Here is an 18,354-nt window from a genome sequence, read left to right on the forward strand (position 1 = left end):
TCACATAACAACTACACAGAAGCATTCTCAGAAACTTCTTTGTGATGAGTGCATTCAATTCACAGACTTGAGCCTTCCTTTTGAAAGAGCAGTTTTGAAACACTCTTTTTGTAGAGTCTGCAAGTGGATATTTGGAGGGCTTTGAGGCCTATGCTGGGAAAAGAAATATCTTCGCCTAAAAACTACACAGAAACATTCTCACAAACTTCTGTCTTAGTAGTGCATTCAACTCACAGACTTGAACATTCCCTCTGATAGAGCAGTTTGGAAACACTCCTTTTGTAGAATCTGCAAGTGCTTATTTGGATCGCTTTGACACCTATGCTGGAAAAGGAATTATCTTCACCTAAAAACTACACAGAAGCATTCTCAGAAACTTCTCTGTGATGAGGGCATTCAACTCACAGACTTGAACGTTTCTTTTGATAGGACAGTTTTGAAACACTCCTTTTGTAGAATCTGCATGTGTTTATTTCGAGCGCTTTGAGGCCTATGCTGGAAAAGGAAATATCTTCACATAACAACTACACAGAAGCATTCTCAGAAACTTCTTTGTGATGAGTGCATTCAACTCACAGACTTGAGCCTTTCTTTTGAAAGAGCAGTTTTGAAACACTCTTTTTGTAGAATCTGCAAGTGGATATTTGGAGCGCTTTAAGGCCTATTCTGGGAAAAGAAATATCTTCACCTAAAAACTAGACGGAAGAATTCTCACAAACTTCTGTGTGATTAGTTCATTCAACTCACAGACTTGAACATTGCTTTTGATAGAGCAGTTTGGAAACTCTCCTTTAGTAGAATCTGCAAGTGTTTATTTGGAGCGCTTTGACGCCTATGCTGGAAAAGGAAATATCTTCACATAAAAACTAGACAGAAGCATTCTCAGAAACTTCTTTGTGATGAGTGCATTCTACTCATAGAGTTGAAACATCTTTTTGGTGGGAGAGTTTTCTAGCTCTCTTTTTGTTGAATCTGCAAGTGCATATTTGGAGCGCTCTGAGGCCTGTGATGGGAAACGAAATATGTTCACCTAAAAACTACACAGAAGCATTCTCAGAAACTTCTGTGTGATGAGTGCATTCAACTCACAGACTTGAACGTTTATTTTGATAGGACAGTTTTGAAACACTCCTTTCGTAGAATCTGCAAGTGTTTATTTCGAGCGCTTTGAGGCCTATGCTGGAAAAGGAAGTATCTTCACATAAGAACTACACAGAAGCATTCTCAGAAACTTCTTTGTGATGAGTGCATTCAACTCACAGACTTGAGCCTTTCTTTTGAAAGAGCAGTTTTGAAACACTCTTTTTGTAGAATCTGCAAGTGGAAATTTGGAGCGCTTTAAGGCCTATTCTGGGAAAAGAAATATCTTCAGCTAAACACTAGACAGAAGCATTCTCACAAACGTCTGTGTGATTACTGCATTGAACTCACAGACTTGAACATTCCCTCTGATAGAGCAGTTTGGAAACACTCCTTTTGTAGAATCTGCAAGTGCTTATTTGGATCGCTTTGACACCTATGCTGGAAAAGGAATTATCTTCACCTAAAAACTACACAGAAGCATTCTCAGAAACTTCTCTGTGATGAGTGCATTCAACTCACAGACTTGAACGTTTCTTTTGATAGGACAGTTTTGAAACACTCCTATTGTAGAATCTGCATGTGTTTATTTCGAGCGCTTTGAGGCCTATGCTGGAAAAGGAAATATCTTCACATAACAACTACACAGAAGCATTCTCAGAAACTTCTTTGTGATGAGTGCATTCAACTCACAGACTTGAGCCTTTCTTTTGAAAGAGCAGTTTTGAAACACTCTTTTTGTAGAATCTGCAAGTGGATATTTGGAGCGCTTTAGGGCCTATTCTGGGAAAAGAAATATCTTCACCTAAAAACTAGACGGAAGAATTCTCACAAACTTCTGTGTGATTAGTTCATTCAACTCACAGACTTGAACATTGCTTTTGATAGAGCAGTTTGGAAACTCTCCTTTAGTAGAATCTGCAAGTGTTTATTTGGAGCGCTTTGACGCCTATGCTGGAAAAGGAAATATCTTCACATAAAAACTAGACAGAAGCATTCTCACAAACTTCTGTGTCATTAGTGCATTCAACTCACAGACTTGAACATTCCTTTTGATAGAGCAGTTTGGAAACACACCTTTAGTAGAATCTGCAAGTGTTTATTTGGAGCGCTTTGAAGCCAATGCTGGAAAAGGAAATATCTTCACATAAAAACTAGACAGAAGCATTCTCAGAAACTTCTTTGTGATGAGAGCATTCTACTCATAGAGTTGAAGCCTCTTTTTGGTGGAAGAGTTTTCAAGGTCTCTTTTTGTAGAATCTGCAAGTGCATATTTGGAGCGCTCTGAGGCCTGTGCTGGGAAATGAAATATGTTCACCTAAAAACTACACAGAAGCATTCTCAGAAACTTCTGTGTGATGAGTGCATTCAACTCACAGACTTGAACGTTTATTTTGATACGACAGTTTTGAAACACTCCTTTCGTAGAATCTGCAAGTGTTTATTTCGAGCGCTTTGAGGCCTATGCTGGTAAAGGAAATATCTTCACATAACAACTACACAGAAGCATTCTCAGAAACTTCTTTGTGATGAGTGCATTCAACTCACAGACTTGAGCCTTCCTTTTGAAAGAGCAGTTTTTAAACACTCTGTTTGTAGAGTCTGCAAGTGGATATTTGGAGGGCTTTGAGGCCTATGCTGGGAAAAGGAATATCTTCACCTAAAAACTAAACAGAAGCATTCTCACAAACTTCTGTCTGACTAGTGCATTCAACTCACAGACTTGAACATTCCCTCTGATAGAGCAGTTTGGAAACACTCCTTTTGTAGAATCTGCAAGTGTTTATTTGGAGCGCTTTGACGCCTATGCTGGAAAAGGGAATATCTTCACATAAAAACTAGACAGAAGCATTCTCAGAAACTTCTTTGTGGTGAGTGCATTCTACTCACGGACTTGAACATTCCTCTTGATAGAGCAGTTTGGAAACACTCCTTTTGTAGAATCTGCAAGTGTTTATTTGGATCGCTTTGACGCCTATGCTGGAAAAGGAAATATCTCCACCTGAAAACTACACAGAAGCTTTCTCAGAAACTTCTGTGTGATGAGTGCATTCAACTCACAGACTTGAACGTTTATTTTGATAGGACTGTTTTGAAACACTCCTTTCCTAGAATCTGCAAGTGTTTATTTCGAGCGCATTGAGGCCTATGCTGGAAAAGGAAGTAGCTTCACATAACAACTACACAGAAGCATTCTCAGAAACTTCTTTGTGATGAGTGCATTCAACTCACAGACTTGAGCCTTTCTTTTGAAAGAGCAGTTTTGAAGCACTCTTTTTGTAGAATCTGCAAGTGGAAATTTGGAGCGCTTTAAGGCCTATTCTGGGTAAAGAAATATCTTCACCTAAACACTAGACAGAAGCATTCTCACAAACGTCTGTGTGATTACTGCATTGAACTCACAGACTTGAACATTCCCTCTGATAGAGCAGTTTGGAAACACTGCTTTTGTAGAATCTGCAAGTGCTTATTTGGATCGCTTTGACGCCTATGCTGGAAAAGGTAATATCTTCACATAAAAACTTGACAGAAGCATTCTCACAAACGTCTGTGTGATTACTGCATTGGACTCACAGACTTGAACATTCCCTCTGATAGAGCAGTTTGGAAACACTCCTTTTGTAGAATCTGCAAGTGCTTATTTGGATCGCTTTGACACCAATGCTGGAAAAGGAATTATCTTCACCTAAAAACTACACAGAAGCATTCTCAGAAACTTCTCTGTGATGAGGGCATTCAACTCACAGACTTGAACGTTTCTTTTGATAGGACAGTTTTGAAACACTCCTTTCGTAGAATCTGCAAGTGTTTATTTCGAGCGCTTTGAGGCCTGTGCTCGAAAAGGAAGTATCTTCACATAACAACTACACAGAAGCATTCTCAGAAACTTCTTTGTGATGAGTGCATTCAACTCACAGACTTGAGCCTTCCTTTTGAAAGAGCAGTTTTGAAACACTCTTTTTGTAGAGTCTGCAAGTGGATATTTGGAGGGCTTTGAGGCCTATGCTGGGAAAAGAAATATCTTCGCCTAAAAACTACACAGAAACATTCTCACAAACTTCTGTCTTAGTAGTGCATTCAACTCACAGACTTGAACATTCCCTATGATATAGCAGTTTGGAAACACTCCTTTTGTAGAATCTGCAAGTGCTTATTTGGATCGCTTTGACACCTATGCTGGAAAAGGAATTATCTTCACCTAAAAACTACACAGAAGCATTCTCAGATACTTCTCTGTGATGAGGGCATTCAACTCACAGACTTGAACGTTTCTTTTGATAGGACAGTTTTGAAACACTCCTTTTGTAGAATCTGCATGTGTTTATTTCGAGCGCTTTGAGGCCTATGCTGGAAAAGGAAATATCTTCACATAACAACTACACAGAAGCATTCTCAGAAACTTCTTTGTGATGAGTGCATTCAACTCACAGACTTGAGCCTTTCTTTTGAAAGAGCAGTTTTGAAACACTCTTTTTGTAGAATCTGCAACTGGATATTTGGAGCGCTTTAAGGCCTATTCTGGGAAAAGAAATATCTTCACCTAAAAACTAGACGGAAGAATTCTCACAAACTTCTGTGTGATTAGTTCATTCAACTCACAGACTTGAACATTGCTTTTGATAGAGCAGTTTGGAAACTCTCCTTTAGTAGAATCTGCAAGTGTTTATTTGGAGCGCTTTGACGCCTATGCTGGAAAAGGAAATATCTTCACATAAAAACTAGACAGAAGCATTCTCAGAAACTTCTTTGTGATGAGTGCATTCTACTCATAGAGTTGAAACATCTTTTTGGTGGGAGAGTTTTCTAGCTCTCTTTTTGTTGAATCTGCAAGTGCATATTTGGAGCGCTCTGAGGCCTGTGATGGGAAACGAAATATGTTCACCTAAAAACTACACAGAAGCATTCTCAGAAACTTCTGTGTGATGAGTGCATTCAACTCACAGACTTGAACGTCTATTTTGATAGGACAGTTTTGAAACACTCCTTTCGTAGAATCTGCAAGTGTTTATTTCGAGCGCTTTGAGGCCTATGCTGGAAAAGGAAGTATCTTCACATAAGAACTACACAGAAGCATTCTCAGAAACTTCTTTGTGATGAGTGCATTCAACTCACAGACTTGAGCCTTTCTTTTGAAAGAGCAGTTTTGAAACACTCTTTTTGTAGAATCTGCAAGTGGAAATTTGGAGCGCTTTAAGGCCTATTCTGGGAAAAGAAATATCTTCAGCTAAACACTAGACAGAAGCATTCTCACAAACGTCTGTGTGATTACTGCATTGAACTCACAGACTTGAACATTCCCTCTGATAGAGCAGTTTGGAAACACTCCTTTTGTAGAATCTGCAAGTGCTTATTTGGATCGCTTTGACACCTATGCTGGAAAAGGAATTATCTTCACCTAAAAACTACACAGAAGCATTCTCAGAAACTTCTCTGTGATGAGGGCATTCAACTCACAGACTTGAACGTTTCTTTTGATAGGACAGTTTTGAAACACTCCTTTTGTAGAATCTGCATGTGTTTATTTCGAGCGCTTTGAGGCCTATGCTGGAAAAGGAAACATCTTCACATAACAACTACACAGAAGCATTCTCAGAAACTTCTTTGTGATGAGTGCATTCAACTCACAGACTTGAGCCTTTCTTTTGAAAGAGCAGTTTTGAAACACTCTTTTTGTAGAATCTGCAAGTGGAAATTTGGAGCGCTTTAAGGCCTATTCTGGGAAAAGAAATATCTTCACCTAAACACTAGACAGAAGCATTCTCACAAACGTCTGTGTGATTACTGCATTGAACTCACAGACTTGAACATTCCCTCTGATAGAGCAGTTCGGAAACACTGCTTTTGTAGAATCTGCAAGTGCTTATTTGGATCGCTTTGACGCCTATGCTGGAAAAGGTAATATCTTCACATAAAAACTTGACAGAAGCATTCTCACAAACGTCTGTGTGATTACTGCATTGGACTCACAGACTTGAACATTCCCTCTGATAGAGCAGTTTGGAAACACTCCTTTTGTAGAATCTGCAAGTGTTTATTTCGAGCGCTTTGAGGCCTATGCTGGAAAAGGAAGTGTCTTCACATAAGAACTACACAGAAGCATTCTCAGAAACTTCTTTGTGATGAGTGCATTCAACTCACAGACTTGAGCCTTTCTTTTGAAAGAGCAGTTTTGAAACACTCTTTTTGTAGAATCTGCAAGTGGAAATTTGGAGCGCTTTAAGGCCTATTCTGGGAAAAGAAATATCTTCACCTAAACACTAGACAGAAGCATTCTCACAAACGTCTGTGTGATTACTGCATTGAACTCACAGACTTGAACATTCCCTCTGATAGAGCAGTTTGGAAACACTCCTTTTGTAGAACCTGCAAGTGCTTATTTGGATCGCTTTGACACCATTGCTGGAAAAGGAATTATCTTCACCTAAAAACTACACAGAAGCATTCTCAGAAACTTCTCTGTGATGAGGGCATTCAACTCACAGACTTGAACGTTTCTTTTGATAGGACAGTTTTGAAACACTCCTTTCGTAGAATCTGCAAGTGTTTATTTCGAGCGCTTTGAGGCCTGTGCTCGAAAAGGAAGTATCTTCACATAACAACTACACAGAAGCATTCTCAGAAACTTCTTTGTGATGAGTGCATTCAACTCACAGACTTGAGCCTTCCTTTTGAAAGAGCAGTTTTGAAACACTCTTTTTGTAGAGTCTGCAAGTGGATATTTGGAGGGCTTTGAGGCCTATGCTGGGAAAAGAAATATCTTCGCCTAAAAACTACACAGAAACATTCTCACAAACTTCTGTCTTAGTAGTGCATTCAACTCACAGACTTGAACATTCCCTCTGATAGAGCAGTTTGGAAACACTCCTTTTGTAGAATCTGCAAGTGCTTATTTGGATCGCTTTGACACCTATGCTGGAAAAGGAATTATCTTCACCTAAAAACTACACAGAAGCATTCTCAGAAACTTCTCTGTGATGAGGGCATTCAACTCACAGACTTGAACGTTTCTTTTGATAGGACAGTTTTGAAACACTCCTTTTGTAGAATCTGCATGTGTTTATTTCGAGCGCTTTGAGGCCTATGCTGGAAAAGGAAATATCTTCACATAACAACTACACAGAAGCATTCTCAGAAACTTCTTTGTGATGAGTGCATTCAACTCACAGACTTGAGCCTTTCTTTTGAAAGAGCAGTTTTGAAACACTCTTTTTGTAGAATCTGCAAGTGGATATTTGGAGCGCTTTAAGGCCTATTCTGGGAAAAGAAATATCTTCACCTAAAAACTAGACGGAAGAATTCTCACAAACTTCTGTGTGATTAGTTCATTCAATTCACAGACTTGAACATTGCTTTTGATAGAGCAGTTTGGAAACTCTCCTTTAGTAGAATCTGCAAGTGTTTATTTGGAGCGCTTTGACGCCTATGCTGGAAAAGGAAATATCTTCACATAAAAACTAGACAGAAGCATTCTCAGAAACTTCTTTGTGATGAGTGCATTCTACTCATAGAGTTGAAACATCTTTTTGGTGGGAGAGTTTTCTAGCTCTCTTTTTGTAGAATCTGCAAGTGCATATTTGGAGCGCTCTGAGGCCTGTGCTGGGAAACGAAATATGTTCACCTAAAAACTACACAGAAGCATTCTCAGAAACTTCTGTGTGATGAGTGCATTCAACTCACAGACTTGAACGTTTCTTTTGATAGGACAGTTTTGAAACACTCCTTTCGTAGAATCTGCAAGTGTTTATTTCGAGCGCTTTGAGGCCTGTGCTCGAAAAGGAAGTATCTTCACATAACAACTACACAGAAGCATTCTCAGAAACTTCTTTGTGATGAGTGCATTCAACTCACAGACTTGAGCCTTCCTTTTGAATGAGCAGTTTTGAAACACTCTTTTTGTAGAGTCTGCAAGTGGATATTTGGAGGGCTTTGAGGCCTATGCTGGGAAAAGGAATATCTTCACCTAAAAACTACACAGAAGCATTCTCACAAACGTCTGTGTGATTACTGCATTGAACTCACAGACTTGAACATTCCCTCTGATAGAGCAGTTTGGAAACACTCCTTTTGTAGAATCTGCAAGTGTTTATTTGGATCGCTTTGACGCCTATGCTGGAAAAGGAAATATCTTCACCTAAAAACTACACAGAAGCATTCTCAGAAACTTCTCTGTGATGAGTGCATTCAACTCACAGACTTTAACGTTTCTTTTGACAGGACAGTTTTGAAACTCTCCTTTTGTAGAATCTGCAAGTGTTTATTTCGAGCGCTTTGAGGCCTATGCTGGAAAAGGAAGTATCTTCACTTAACAACTACACAGAAGCATTCTCAGAAACTTCTTTGTGATGAGTGCATTCAACTCACAGACTTGAGCCTTTCTTTTGAAAGAGCAGTTTTGAAACACTCTTTTTGTAGAATCTGCAAGTGGATATTTGGAGCGCTTTAAGGCCTATTCTGGGAAAAGAAATATCTTCATCTAAAAACTAGACAGAAGAATTCTCACAAACTTCTGTGTCATTAGTGCATTCAACTCACAGACTTGAACATTCCTTTTGATAGAGCAGTTTGGAAACACACCTTTAGTAGAATCTGCAAGTGTTTATTTGGAGCGCTTTGAAGCCAATGCTGGAAAAGGAAATATCTTCACATAAAAACTAGACAGAAGCATTCTCAGAAACTTCTTTGTGATGAGAGCATTCTACTCATAGAGTTGAAGCCTCTTTTTGGTGGAAGAGTTTTCAAGGTCTCTTTTTGTAGAATCTGCAAGTGCATATTTGGAGCGCTCTGAGGCCTGTGCTGGGAAATGAAATATGTTCACCTAAAAACTACACAGAAGCATTCTCAGAAACTTCTGTGTGATGAGTGCATTCAACTCACAGACTTGAACGTTTATTTTGATAGGACAGTTTTGAAACACTCCTTTCGTAGAATCTGCAAGTGTTTATTTCGAGCGCTTTGAGGCCTATGCTGGTAAAGGAAATATCTTCACATAACAACTACACAGAAGCATTCTCAGAAACTTCTTTGTGATGAGTGCATTCAACTCACAGACTTGAGCCTTCCTTTTGAAAGAGCAGTTTTTAAACACTCTGTTTGTAGAGTCTGCAAGTGGATATTTGGAGGGCTTTGAGGCCTATGCTGGGAAAAGGAATATCTTCACCTAAAAACTAAACAGAAGCATTCTCACAAACTTCTGTCTGACTAGTGCATTCAACTCACAGACTTGAACATTCCCTCTGATAGAGCAGTTTGGAAACACTCCTTTTGTAGAATCTGCAAGTGTTTATTTGGAGCGCTTTGACGCCTATGCTGGAAAAGGGAATATCTTCACATAAAAACTAGACAGAAGCATTCTCAGAAACTTCTTTGTGGTGAGTGCATTCTACTCACGGACTTGAACATTCCTCTTGATAGAGCAGTTTGGAAACACTCCTTTTGTAGAATCTGCAAGTGTTTATTTGGATCGCTTTGACGCCTATGCTGGAAAAGGAAATATCTCCACCTGAAAACTACACAGAAGCTTTCTCAGAAACTTCTGTGTGATGAGTGCATTCAACTCACAGACTTGAACGTTTATTTTGATAGGACTGTTTTGAAACACTCCTTTCCTAGAATCTGCAAGTGTTTATTTCGAGCGCTTTGAGGCCTATGCTGGAAAAGGAAGTAGCTTCACATAACAACTACACAGAAGCATTCTCAGAAACTTCTTTGTGATGAGTGCATTCAACTCACAGACTTGAGCCTTTCTTTTGAAAGAGCAGTTTTGAAGCACTCTTTTTGTAGAATCTGCAAGTGGAAATTTGGAGCGCTTTAAGGCCTATTCTGGGAAAAGAAATATCTTCACCTAAACACTAGACAGAAGCATTCTCACAAACGTCTGTGTGATTACTGCATTGAACTCACAGACTTGAACATTCCCTCTGATAGAGCAGTTTGGAAACACTGCTTTTGTAGAATCTGCAAGTGCTTATTTGGATCGCTTTGACGCCTATGCTGGAAAAGGTAATATCTTCACATAAAAACTTGACAGAAGCATTCTCACAAATGTCTGTGTGATTACTGCATTGGACTCACAGACTTGAACATTCCCTCTGATAGAGCAGTTTGGAAACACTCCTTTTGTAGAATCTGCAAGTGTTTATTTCGAGCGCTTTGAGGCCTATGCTGGAAAAGGAAGTGTCTTCACATAAGAACTACACAGAAGCATTCTCAGAAACTTCTTTGTGATGAGTGCATTCAACTCACAGACTTGAGCCTTTCTTTTGAAAGAGCAGTTTTGAAACACTCTTTTTGTAGAATCTGCAAGTGGAAATTTGGAGCGCTTTAAGGCCTATTCTGGGAAAAGAAATATCTTCACCTAAACACTAGACAGAAGCATTCTCACAAACGTCTGTGTGATTACTGCATTGAACTCACAGACTTGAACATTCCCTCTGATAGAGCAGTTTGGAAACACTCCTTTTGTAGAATCTGCAAGTGCTTATTTGGATCGCTTTGACACCAATGCTGGAAAAGGAATTATCTTCACCTAAAAACTACACAGAAGCATTCTCAGAAACTTCTCTGTGATGAGGGCATTCAACCCACAGACTTGAACGTTTCTTTTGATAGGACAGTTTTGAAACACTCCTTTCGTAGAATCTGCAAGTGTTTATTTCGAGCGCTTTGAGGCCTGTGCTCGAAAAGGAAGTATCTTCACATAACAACTACACAGAAGCATTCTCAGAAACTTCTTTGTGATGAGTGCATTCAACTCACTGACTTGAGCCTTCCTTTTGAAAGAGCAGTTTTGAAACACTCTTTTTGTAGAGTCTGCAAGTGGATATTTGGAGGGCTTTGAGGCCTATGCTGGGAAAAGAAATATCTTCGCCTAAAAACTACACAGAAACATTCTCACAAACTTCTGTCTTAGTAGTGCATTCAACTCACAGACTTGAACATTCCCTCTGATAGAGCAGTTTGGAAACACTCCTTTTGTAGAATCTGCAAGTGCTTATTTGGATCGCTTTGACACCTATGCTGGAAAAGGAATTATCTTCACCTAAAAACTACACAGAAGCATTCTCAGAAACTTCTCTGTGATGAGGGCATTCAACTCACAGACTTGAACGTTTCTTTTGATAGGACAGTTTTGAAACACTCCTTTTGTAGAATCTGCATGTGTTTATTTCGAGCGCTTTGAGGCCTATGCTGGAAAAGGAAATATCTTCACATAGCAACTACACAGAAGCATTCTCAGAAACTTCTTTGTGATGAGTGCATTCAACTCACAGACTTGAGCCTTTCTTTTGAAAGAGCAGTTTTGAAACACTCTTTTTGTAGAATCTGCAAGTGGATATTTGGAGCGCTTTAAGGCCTATTCTGGGAAAAGAAATATCTTCACCTAAAAACTAGACGGAAGAATTCTCACAAACTTCTGTGTGATTAGTTCATTCAACTCACAGACTTGAACATTGCTTTTGATAGAGCAGTTTGGAAACTCTCCTTTAGTAGAATCTGCAAGTGTTTATTTAGAGCGCTTTGACGCCTATGCTGGAAAAGGAAATATCTTCACATAAAAACTAGACAGAAGCATTCTCAGAAACTTCTTTGTGATGAGTGCATTCTACTCATACAGTTGAAACATCTTTTTGGTGGAAGAGTTTTCTAGCTCTCTTTTTGTAGAATCTGCAAGTGCATATTTGGAGCGCTCTGAGGCCTGTGATGGGAAACGAAATATGTTCACCTAAAAACTACACAGAAGCATTCTCAGAAACTTCTGTGTGATGATTGCATTCAACTCACAGACTTGAACGTTTATTTTGATAGGACAGTTTTGAAACACTCCTTTCGTAGAATCTGCAAGTGTTTATTTCGAGCGCTTTGAGGCCTATGCTCGAAAAGGAAGTATCTTCACATAACAACTACACAGAAGCATTCTCAGAAACTTCTTTGAGATGAGTGCATTCAACTCACAGACTTGAGCCTTCCTTTTGAAAGAGCAGTTTTGAAACACTCTTTTTGTAGAGTCTGCAAGTGGATATTTGGAGGGCTTTGAGGCCTATGCTGGGAAAAGGAATATCTTCACCTAAAAACTACACAGAAGCATTCTCACAAACGTCTGTGTGATTACTGCATTGAACTCACAGACTTGAACATTCCCTCTGATAGAGCAGTTTGGAAACACTCCTTTTGTAGAATCTGCAAGTGTTTATTTGGATCGCTTTGACGCCTATGCTGGAAAAGGAAATATCTTCACCTAAAAACTACACAGAAGCATTCTCAGAAACTTCTCTGTGATGAGTGCATTCAACTCACAGACTTTATCGTTTCTTTTGAGAGGACAGTTTTGAAACTCTCCTTTTGTAGAATCTGCAAGTGTTTATTTCGAGCGCTTTGAGGCCTATGCTGGAAAAAGAAGTATCTTCACTTAACAACTACACAGAAGCATTCTCAGAAACTTCTTTGTGATGAGTGCATTCAACTCACAGACTTGAGCCTTTCTTTTGAAAGAGCAGTTTTGAAACACTCTTTTTGTAGAATCTGCAAGTGGATATTTGGAGCGCTTTAAGGCCTATTCTGGGAAAAGAAATATCTTCATCTAAAAACTAGACAGAAGAATTCTCACAAACTTCTGTGTCATTAGTGCATTCAACTCACAGACTTGAACATTCCTTTTGATAGAGCAGTTTGGAAACACTCCTTTAGTAGAATCTGCAAGTGTTTATTTGGAGCGCTTTGAAGCCAATGCTGGAAAAGGAAATATCTTCACATAAAAACTAGACAGAAGCATTCTCAGAAACTTCTTTGTGATGAGAGCATTCTACTCATAGAGTTGAAGCCTCTTTTTGGTGGAAGAGTTTTCAAGGTCTCTTTTTGTAGAATCTGCAAGTGCATATTTGGAGCGCTCTGAGGCCTGTGCTGGGAAATGAAATATGTTCACCTAAAAACTACACAGAAGCATTCTCAGAAACTTCTGTGTGATGAGTGCATTCAACTCACAGACTTGAACGTTTATTTTGATAGGACAGTTTTGAAACACTCCTTTCGTAGAATCTGCAAGTGTTTATTTCGAGCGCTTTGAGGCCTATGCTGGTAAAGGAAATATCTTCACATAACAACTACACAGAAGCATTCTCAGAAACTTCTTTGTGATGAGTGCATTCAACTCACAGACTTGAGCCTTCCTTTTGAAAGAGCAGTTTTGAAACACTCTTTTTGTAGAGTCTGCAAGTGGATATTTGGAGGGCTTTGAGGCCTATGCTGGGAAAAGGAATATCTTCACCTAAAAACTAAACAGAAGCATTCTCACAAACTTCTGTCTGACTAGTGCATTCAACTCACAGACTTGAACATTCCCTCTGATAGAGCAGTTTGGAAACACTCCTTTTGTAGAATCTGCAAGTGTTTATTTGGAGCGCTTTGACGCCTATGCTGGAAAAGGGAATATCTTCACATAAAAACTAGACAGAAGCATTCTCAGAAACTTCTTTGTGGTGAGTGCATTCTACTCACGGACTTGAACATTCCTCTTGATAGAGCAGTTTGGAAACACTCCTTTTGTAGAATCTGCAAGTGTTTATTTGGATCGCTTTGACGCCTATGCTGGAAAAGGAAATATCTTCACCTAAAAACTACACAGAAGCATTCTCAGAAACTTCTCTGTGATGAGTGCATTCAACTCACAGACTTTAACGTTTCTTTTGACAGGACAGTTTTGAAACTCTCCTTTTGTAGAATCTGCAAGTGTTTATTTCGAGCGCTTTGAGGCCTATGCTGGAAAAGGAAGTATCTTCACTTAACAACTACACAGAAGCATTCTCAGAAACTTCTTTGTGATGAGTGCATTCAACTCACAGACTTGAGCCTTTCTTTTGAAAGAGCAGTTTTGAAACACTCTTTTTGTAGAATCTGCAAGTGGATATTTGGAGCGCTTTAAGGCCTATTCTGGGAAAAGAAATATCTTCATCTAAAAACTAGACAGAAGAATTCTCACAAACTTCTGTGTCATTAGTGCATTCAACTCACAGACTTGAACATTCCTTTTGATAGAGCAGTTTGGAAACACACCTTTAGTAGAATCTGCAAGTGTTTATTTGGAGCGCTTTGAAGCCAATGCTGGAAAAGGAAATATCTTCACATAAAAACTAGACAGAAGCATTCTCAGAAACTTCTTTGTGATGAGAGCATTCTACTCATAGAGTTGAAGCCTCTTTTTGGTGGAAGAGTTTTCAAGGTCTCTTTTTGTAGAATCTGCAAGTGCATATTTGGAGCGCTCTGAGGCCTGTGCTGGGAAATGAAATATGTTCACCTAAAAACTACACAGAAGCATTCTCAGAAACTTCTGTGTGATGAGTGCATTCAACTCACAGACTTGAACGTTTATTTTGATAGGACAGTTTTGAAACACTCCTTTCGTAGAATCTGCAAGTGTTTATTTCGAGCGCTTTGAGGCCTATGCTGGTAAAGGAAATATCTTCACATAACAACTACACAGAAGCATTCTCAGAAACTTCTTTGTGATGAGTGCATTCAACTCACAGACTTGAGCCTTCCTTTTGAAAGAGCAGTTTTGAAACACTCTTTTTGTAGAGTCTGCAAGTGGATATTTGGAGGGCTTTGAGGCCTATGCTGGGAAAAGGAATATCTTCACCTAAAAACTAAACAGAAGCATTCTCACAAACTTCTGTCTGACTAGTGCATTCAACTCACAGACTTGAACATTCCCTCTGATAGAGCAGTTTGGAAACACTCCTTTTGTAGAATCTGCAAGTGTTTATTTGGAGCGCTTTGACGCCTATGCTGGAAAAGGGAATATCTTCACATAAAAACTAGACAGAAGCATTCTCAGAAACTTCTTTGTGGTGAGTGCATTCTACTCACGGACTTGAACATTCCTCTTGATAGAGCAGTTTGGAAACACTCCTTTTGTAGAATCTGCAAGTGTTTATTTGGATCGCTTTGACGCCTATGCTGGAAAAGGAAATATCTTCACCTAAAAACTACACAGAAGCATTCTCAGAAACTTCTCTGTGATGAGTGCATTCAACTCACAGACTTTAACGTTTCTTTTGACAGGACAGTTTTGAAACTCTCCTTTTGTAGAATCTGCAAGTGTTTATTTCGAGCGCTTTGAGGCCTATGCTGGAAAAGGAAGTATCTTCACTTAACAACTACACAGAAGCATTCTCAGAAACTTCTTTGTGATGAGTGCATTCAACTCACAGACTTGAGCCTTTCTTTTGAAAGAGCAGTTTTGAAACACTCTTTTTGTAGAATCTGCAAGTGGATATTTGGAGCGCTTTAAGGCCTATTCTGGGAAAAGAAATATCTTCATCTAAAAACTAGACAGAAGAATTCTCACAAACTTCTGTGTCATTAGTGCATTCAACTCACAGACTTGAACATTCCTTTTGATAGAGCAGTTTGGAAACACACCTTTAGTAGAATCTGCAAGTGTTTATTTGGAGCGCTTTGAAGCCAAAGCTGGAAAAGGAAATATCTTCACATAAAAACTAGACAGAAGCATTCTCAGAAACTTCTTTGTGATGAGTGCATTCAACTCACAGACTTGAGCCTTTCTTTTGAAAGAGCAGTTTTGAAGCACTCTTTTTGTAGAATCTGCAAGTGGAAATTTGGAGCGCTTTAAGGCCTATTCTGGGTAAAGAAATATCTTCACCTAAACACTAGACAGAAGCATTCTCACAAACGTCTGTGTGATTACTGCATTGAACTCACAGACTTGAACATTCCCTCTGATAGAGCAGTTTGGAAACACTGCTTTTGTAGAATCTGCAAGTGCTTATTTGGATCGCTTTGACGCCTATGCTGGAAAAGGTAATATCTTCACATAAAAACTTGACAGAAGCATTCTCACAAACGTCTGTGTGATTACTGCATTGGACTCACAGACTTGAACATTCCCTCTGATAGAGCAGTTTGGAAACACTCCTTTTGTAGAATCTGCAAGTGCTTATTTGGATCGCTTTGACACCAATGCTGGAAAAGGAATTATCTTCACCTAAAAACTACACAGAAGCATTCTCAGAAACTTCTCTGTGATGAGGGCATTCAACTCACAGACTTGAACGTTTCTTTTGATAGGACAGTTTTGAAACACTCCTTTCGTAGAATCTGCAAGTGTTTATTTCGAGCGCTTTGAGGCCTGTGCTCGAAAAGGAAGTATCTTCACATAACAACTACACAGAAGCATTCTCAGAAACTTCTTTGTGATGAGTGCATTCAACTCACAGACTTGAGCCTTCCTTTTGAAAGAGCAGTTTTGAAACACTCTTTTTGTAGAGTCTGCAAGTGGATATTTGGAGGGCTTTGAGGCCTATGCTGGGAAAAGAAATATCTTCGCCTAAAAACTACACAGAAACATTCTCACAAACTTCTGTCTTAGTAGTGCATTCAACTCACAGACTTGAACATTCCCTATGATATAGCAGTTTGGAAACACTCCTTTTGTAGAATCTGCAAGTGCTTATTTGGATCGCTTTGACACCTATGCTGGAAAAGGAATTATCTTCACCTAAAAACTACACAGAAGCATTCTCAGATACTTCTCTGTGATGAGGGCATTCAACTCACAGACTTGAACGTTTCTTTTGATAGGACAGTTTTGAAACACTCCTTTTGTAGAATCTGCATGTGTTTATTTCGAGCGCTTTGAGGCCTATGCTGGAAAAGGAAATATCTTCACATAACAACTACACAGAAGCATTCTCAGAAACTTCTTTGTGATGAGTGCATTCAACTCACAGACTTGAGCCTTTCTTTTGAAAGAGCAGTTTTGAAACACTCTTTTTGTAGAATCTGCAACTGGATATTTGGAGCGCTTTAAGGCCTATTCTGGGAAAAGAAATATCTTCACCTAAAAACTAGACGGAAGAATTCTCACAAACTTCTGTGTGATTAGTTCATTCAACTCACAGACTTGAACATTGCTTTTGATAGAGCAGTTTGGAAACTCTCCTTTAGTAGAATCTGCAAGTGTTTATTTGGAGCGCTTTGACGCCTATGCTGGAAAAGGAAATATCTTCACATAAAAACTAGACAGAAGCATTCTCAGAAACTTCTTTGTGATGAGTGCATTCTACTCATAGAGTTGAAACATCTTTTTGGTGGGAGAGTTTTCTAGCTCTCTTTTTGTTGAATCTGCAAGTGCATATTTGGAGCGCTCTGAGGCCTGTGATGGGAAACGAAATATGTTCACCTAAAAACTACACAGAAGCATTCTCAGAAACTTCTGTGTGATGAGTGCATTCAACTCACAGACTTGAACGTCTATTTTGATAGGACAGTTTTGAAACACTCCTTTCGTAGAATCTGCAAGTGTTTATTTCGAGCGCTTTGAGGCCTATGCTGGAAAAGGAAGTATCTTCACATAAGAACTACACAGAAGCATTCTCAGAAACTTCTTTGTGATGAGTGCATTCAACTCACAGACTTGAGCCTTTCTTTTGAAAGAGCAGTTTTGAAACACTCTTTTTGTAGAATCTGCAAGTGGAAATTTGGAGCGCTTTAAGGCCTATTCTGGGAAAAGAAATATCTTCAGCTAAACACTAGACAGAAGCATTCTCACAAACGTCTGTGTGATTACTGCATTGAACTCACAGACTTGAACATTCCCTCTGATAGAGCAGTTTGGAAACACTCCTTTTGTAGAATCTGCAAGTGCTTATTTGGATCGCTTTGACACCTATGCTGGAAAAGGAATTATCTTCACCTAAAAACTACACAGAAGCATTCTCAGAAACTTCTCTGTGATGAGGGCATTCAACTCACAGACTTGAACGTTTCTTTTGATAGGACAGTTTTGAAACACTCCTTTTGTAGAATCTGCATGTGTTTATTTCGAGCGCTTTGAGGCCTATGCTGGAAAAGGAAACATCTTCACATAACAACTACACAGAAGCATTCTCAGAAACTTCTTTGTGATGAGTGCATTCAACTCACAGACTTGAGCCTTTCTTTTGAAAGAGCAGTTTTGAAACACTCTTTTTGTAGAATCTGCAAGTGGAAATTTGGAGCGCTTTAAGGCCTATTCTGGGAAAAGAAATATCTTCACCTAAACACTAGACAGAAGCATTCTCACAAACGTCTGTGTGATTACTGCATTGAACTCACAGACTTGAACATTCCCTCTGATAGAGCAGTTCGGAAACACTGCTTTTGTAGAATCTGCAAGTGCTTATTTGGATCGCTTTGACGCCTATGCTGGAAAAGGTAATATCTTCACATAAAAACTTGACAGAAGCATTCTCACAAACGTCTGTGTGATTACTGCATTGG

Source organism: Pongo pygmaeus, chromosome 8 (assembly GCF_028885625.2).
Source record: "Pongo pygmaeus isolate AG05252 chromosome 8, NHGRI_mPonPyg2-v2.0_pri, whole genome shotgun sequence".
Taxonomy (NCBI): Eukaryota; Metazoa; Chordata; class Mammalia; order Primates; family Hominidae; genus Pongo; species Pongo pygmaeus.